At 31.3% G+C, this 6,774-nt stretch overlaps 1 pseudogene; it reads right to left on the bottom strand.

Annotated features, from left to right (window-relative positions):
* Positions 1–1,537: 1,537 nt before the first annotated feature.
* LOC129609240 (putative nuclease HARBI1) lies at positions 1,538–2,800 on the bottom strand (annotated as a pseudogene).
* Between the last annotated feature and the right edge of the window lie 3,974 nt (positions 2,801–6,774).

Raw genomic sequence — 6,774 nt, 5'->3', positions numbered from 1 at the left:
TAATTGTAAAGTTTTCCCAGGTTAAAAACAATTTATTTTAATTTTTGTTTTCTGTAATAAAGAACTTATCTACTTACAATGAACTATATCATGAAAGTTTACTAAAAATACATGTATTTATTATTGAGATTTACAAACCTACCAGATTTTCGAACATTTAGATCAATTAGTGGATTATATTTGTTTTACTTTATAGAACATGGTTGGTTTTCATGGAAATTGAAAATGATTGATTCCTGAAAAAAAATTTAGATATATGGTAAATTCTGAGTTGTCTGAGTTTACGGATACTCTACTACGTTTTTACTGTCAGTCAAAGCTTAAATTCTTATACGTTTAAAAAAAGTCAAATAAGCGTCAAAATTGTAAATTTTTTTTTTTACATTCAGACAGTCTGACGTAGTAATTCAGACGTTAAAAATAATATAAAAAAAACTTTTTTGTTAATTTTTAATATGTAAGTATAAAATTATTTTAAATCTACGAGTATACATAGAAGTTGAAGGTGCACCAGCGAATCAGAAGAAGAAGATGCAGTGGGCGGATGGACAAGATCTGTAATTAAATTATTAATAACAACGCGGTTAGAAATGGAGGAAACGTTCAAATCAGGAAAACATAAAAAGGCGGTGTTGTGGGGGAAAGTTTTACAAAAAATGAAGGAATCTGTAGATATTACCCTTTCAAAGGAAGACATCACAAAACGATTTTTTAATTTATGGGCTACTTACAAACGAATCAAAAGAAGAAACAAAGAAACTGGTCGCGATGTTACACCATGGGAATATTTCGATCTTTGCGATGAAGTTTACGGAACCAGAAATAGCATCGATCCACCAGCAGAATTTTCAGCATCAACAGCTGCATCTCCTCAGCAAACTGAAATCGAGTCGACCAGATCTTCTAAAAAAACATCTAAAATAAGTGAAGCACTAAAATTTCTTCAAGAAGAATCGAAAAGAGATGAAGAGAGGTAAGTATTTAATTTCGGTTATAATACCAGTTATGTATTGTTAACATTTCTTTTTCCAATTTTTAGACACCCGGACTTAATAAAAATAGAGAATGAACAATTAAAAAAATAAAAAAGTATAAAGAAGTTAATACAAAAAATTATACCTCAACCCACCATGGCTTCAAGTGACAATGATTCTTAAGTTTAATTCTAATTTTACATTAGGTGTACAAAAAATTATGTAGAATGTATGTTTCTTTAAAAAAGGCTGTGAAATAATGCCTGTTTCCTTTTTAGTTGATTAGTATTGTAATAGCTACCATTAACCAGAAAGGTGGTGAATTATTTTTACTTGATATGTACGTTATAACACAAAAAAACTGATTTTTGGCTTTAATTCCTATTATTTTTGTTAAATGAAATTTTAATTTAACTATATTTGAAATTTCTTATTTTTATTCGAATTCACTTTTTTGTAGGTATATGAATATGAATATAATGGAATAGGTACATAAAAAGGAATATTATAAAACTTTTTAACTTCAAAACAGCATGGCCAATCTGTCACGAGCATTCGCTTCCTTAATCTGAGTCCACTTCATTTTTGTTACCAGCATCATCAATATTTGGTTCAACAAAATTTAACTCGTCATCGTTATTAAAATCTTGAATACAGTCGATAATTAAATTATGAAGTACTATACATGATAAGACAGTATATTTTATGTAGTTTAAATTTTTACTATCTATATATTTTAAAATTCGAAACAAAGTTTTTAATCGACCAAATTCTTGTTCTATTATTACTCGTGTTGAACTGTGAATATAATTAAATTGGTTTTGCTGGTCAGTTAAAAATCCATTATCGCGGTATCGTACAATTAAAAATTTTGACAGTGGGTACGCGGAATCTGCTAGTAAGAAAGTTTCATTAAAAAGTTTCCGCTTCCCCGTTTTTAAATACTTTGCAAGTGGACTATTTTCCCATATCGCGGCATCGTGACAAGAACCAGGATAACCAAATAAGATATCAATAAATTTTAAATTGCTGTCGCAAACTGCCTAATAATAATGTTTTACGTAGTTATATTTGTATTAAATGTAAATACATAAAAATTTATACTATAAGTACCTGTAACACTATTGAATGCACTTGCTTTCTGTTGAAATAGCTTATGGGGTCATTTTTCGGTGCACTAATTTGAATGTGACAGCCATCAATACATCCTATTACAAAAGGAATAAGATTTTTTCTTAAATTTTGGAAGTCTTCACACCATTTTTGGCTGTGCTTCTTCAGTATATGGCCACTTAACAAATTTATTTTTGATATTGAATAAAATTTTCACCACTTCCAAATATGCTGAAAACGTTGCTCCTCTGCCTATATTGAATAAATTGGACAATTTTTCGAAAAGAACACTAAGTAGCTAACCTCCAAATCGTCATTAAGAGAGCAACTTCCGGTTTTAGTTTTATACGGCCGGTTGCTTTTTTTTTCCACATAGATTTTACCTGTTTCAATAGATACTAACAAACAAGATTAGCATGTTTAACTTTTACGCGAAATATTTTTTTTTTACTTACCTGAAAAGTACTTCTTTTCATTCTGAAGTGACTTCGGAATACCTGAGGAGGAAACTCATGTACTGACTTTATAAAATCCTTCTCTTTTGGCGCATTTTCTTTTTGCTTCTTGATGAAACAAAAGAAGCATTTTTGCTGGTTTCTTTTTTTCATGACTTCTACATTTTTTATAATTATATTTTTTTCATTTACTTTTTTATCGTTCAGTTCTACAATACATTGCAAAAGCATCGGGGAAATTTGTCCATCTATACTCATTTTTATAATTTATTATTGTTAAATTTATGAAAATGATGAACCAAACACGCGCCTTTTTAGTTTGCAATAAAAATTTTTTTTGTTTTGACGTTTACGGGTGATCAAAACTCAAAGTCAATTACGGGTAAAAAGTTTACTACATTTCTGCCTGTAAAAGTTTTATGCGTCAGACAGTTTGCAGACTGAAAACAAAATTTTGACGTTAAAGAATTGCGGATAGTTTCGCAATTTAAGTTTTTAGCATCTATTTGTACAAAAAATTAATTAGTTTTAAGTTATTTCAAACTGTGGGAGGGCAGGCAATCCAATTTTACTAGTGCACAACTGATTACTTGCCCTTAAATTGAAGAAATATTCACAAAGTCTTGCAAATAATTAATGCCTTGATTTCAAATTTTAAGAAACCTAATTAGCTTTCGATTAAAATACCTTTGAAATTTATCAGAAAAATTTATAAGTTCATTAAAAAAATTTGGTCTCCGCTAGAAATCAATAACATGATTTGCCAGAAAACTCGCTTCATTCGTGCAAAACCGATACCTTATTTACAAAAAACTTTATCAGTATTTAGTTTTCAGAATCCAATTTACTCGTTTACCTTACTTTTTATACCCGTACGAACGTATGTTCGAAGGGTATACTAAATTTGCCTTACCGTTTGTAACGCTAAGAAATAACGGTCTTAGATATAGACTCAAGTGTATATTTTTGATCAGCGTCAAATTCTGAGTTGATTTAGCTTTGTCTGTCCGTCCGTCCGTCCGTCCGTCCGTCCGTCCGTCCCAACGATAACTCAAAAACTAATTGAGCTAAGTTCACCAAATTTTCACAAATGATTTATTGTAATAAGTGCCAGAACCCTATTTAAATTGGACATGATCGGGGTACGGGTTCGGGTAGCTGCCATACAACTTCAAAATTTATTTGGCTATATCTGAGAAACTATAAAAGCTGTGGTATTGAAATTTCACACAAATGAATATATTAGTAGGGCCAATATGCCCCATAAAAGTCGTTGAAATTACTTGGCTCCTTCTGGTACCTGCCATGCAACTTCAAAAGTTATTTGGCTATATCTCAGAAACTATAAAAGCTGTGATATTGAGATTTCACACAAGTGAATATATTAGTAGGGCCGATGTGTCTGGTAAAAGTCGTTGAAATTACTTGGCTCCTTTTGGTACCTGCCATACAACTTCAAAAGTTATTTGACTATATTTCAGAAACTATTAAAGCTATGGTATTGAAATTTCACACAAACGAATATATTAGTAGGGCCAATGTCTCTCATAAAAGTCGTTGAAATTACTTGGCTCCTTCTGGTACCTGCCATACCACTTCAAAAGTTATTTGGCTATATCTCAGAAACTATAAAAGCTGTGATATTGAGATTTCACACAAGTGAGTATATTAGTAGGGCCGATGTGCTTGATAAAATTCGCTAAAATTTCTTGACTCTTTCTGGTAGCTGCCATACAACATCAATAGTAGTTTGGCACAGCCAGTATTTTGAATAACACATAGTACTGAAATTTTGCATAAATTAATATGGTAATACGGCAACTTAAAGTCATAGTCTGCCCCATAGTTAGTTATGGCACATTAGTTATTCGCACATAGGATAACAAATTCGTACGGGTATCACAGAGTTGACAAGGTCAACTCTATTTTTTTTCTCGTTCAGTATAAATTCTGACTATTGCAGAATTTCGTAAGTATGAGAAAATGTTCGGTTGTTCTTTTAATCCACTGTATACTTATATAATATATACAGATAAAACATGAATTTTTTATAAAGTTTATTTTTGTTATGGACAAAATTTTGTTTTAGTTCGGAGTGTAACCGAAAACATTTTAAGTTTCCTATTAAATAATTATTTATTTGGAAAACTTTATTTAAGTAAAATGGTCTTATTTCTGCAAACCTATGGATATCTTGTTAAATAAAAGTTTTTTCCCCTTAATTAGAAACAATTGTCACCACCGATTTTTATACCCGTACGAACGTATGTTCGAAGGGTATACTAAATTTGCCTTACCGTTTGTAACGCTAAGAAATAACGGTGTTAGATATAGACTCAAGTGTATGTTTTTGATCAGCGTCAAATTCTGAGTTGATTTAGCTTTGTCTGTCCGTCCGTCCGTCCGTCCGTCCGTCCGTCCGTCCGTCCGTCCGTCCGAACGATAACTCAAAAACTAATTGAGCTAAGTTCACCAAATTTTCACAAATGATTTATTGCAGTAAGTGCCAGAACCCTATTTAAATTGGACATGATCGGGATACCGGTTCGGGTAGCTGCCATACAACTTCAAAATTTATTTGGCTATATCTCAGAAACTATAAAAGTTATGATATTGAAATTTCACACAAGCGAATATATTAGTAGGGCCAATGTGTCTCATAAAAGTCGTTGAAATTACTTGGCTCCTTCTGGTACCTGCCATACAACTTCAAAAGTTATTTGGCTATATCTCAGAAACTATAAAAGCTGTGATATTGAGATTTCACACAAGTGAATATATTAGTAGGGCCGATGTGTCTGGTAAAAGTCGTTGAAATTACTTGGCTCCTTCTGGTACCTGCCATACAACTTCAAAAGTTATTTGACTATATTTCAGAAACTATTAAAGCTATGGTATTGAAATTTCACACAAACGAATATATTAGTAGGGCTAATTTGTCTCATAAAAGTCGTTGAAATTACTTGGCTCCTTTTGGTACCTGCCATACAACTTCAAAAGTTATTTGACTATATCTCAGAAACTATAAAAGCTGTGATATTGAGATTTCACACAAGTGAGTATATTAGTGGGGCCGATGTGCTTGATAAAATTCGTTAAAATTGCTTGGCTCTTTCTGGTAGCTGCCATACAACTTCAATAGCAGTTTGCCACACACAGTATTTTGAAATTTTGCACAGCAGTGAAATTTTGCATAAATTAATATGGTAATACGGCAACTTAAAGTCATAGTCTGCCCCATAGTTAGTTATGGCACATTAGTTATTCGCACATAGGATAACAAATTCGTACGGGTATCACAGAGTTGACAAGGTCAACTCTATTTTTTTTCTCGTTTTAAATTAAAATATATTTTTTGCATTCTTATGTTAAATAAAACTAGGTCAAACCAAAGGTTTGTAATTAAGCGCTATTTCCTTCAACAAGTGAAAATACTGCTTTTAAATACAGTCTATGTATACCTATCACACTATTAAAATTATTTTCATTCATATACAAAACGCTTTCTAGGATTGCATATAGTTAGGATGAATGGTTTATGCAGTCTTTGAAATAAAGCAAAAATTAATATAAAGAGGGGTTAACATAATGCTCGATTTTAAGGATTAATTACGTGAGTTATGAAAAACAATTACACTTTTTAATGACATAGATTCTACCGTTAGCTTTCTGCATTTATAGAAATTTGAAAAATCGTGCAATTTCGGAAATATAAGATGGCAAAAATTCAAATATTGCAAATTTCGAAAGGCGATAACTCGTGAAGGGATTAAAGTGGTAAAAAAAGTGACTCTAACAAAATGAACTATTTTTTTTGTCTTAAAGCTGTTAAAAAATTTTACAACCTGAGGTCTGAAAGAAAAACAACATTAAGTATTTAGAAAAAAAGGATTTTAGACAATGATAAATTATAACGGCCACTTTGTTTTTTTAAAGGTCAAATATAGTATATCACGATAGAAGCTGTGTTTGTAAAATTTAAAAAATACTTATGGTCTCCCTGCAATAAATAATGAAATTAAAAGGCACTTTTAGGGTTTTAGGCGACTATAAGTTTAAAGGGAGGGAGGTAGGTAAAACTTTTCTTCTACGGATATAATTTTCTAGCAAACATCTATGTACATATGAAATTTCAGTTTTCTTCAAGGACTTAAAAGTTTGTAAACGAGTCAACGGACGGATAGGCAGAGTGAAACTTTTTTTCTAAAATTTGTTGGAAAAGTGGTAAGAAA

Source organism: Condylostylus longicornis, unplaced genomic scaffold (genome assembly GCF_029603195.1).
Source record: "Condylostylus longicornis isolate FDR11 unplaced genomic scaffold, ASM2960319v2 ptg000038l, whole genome shotgun sequence".
NCBI classification, from domain to species: Eukaryota; Metazoa; Arthropoda; class Insecta; order Diptera; family Dolichopodidae; genus Condylostylus; species Condylostylus longicornis.
The sequence above is the reverse complement of the archived record's forward strand: the minus strand, read 5'-3'. Positions and strand labels throughout refer to the sequence as shown.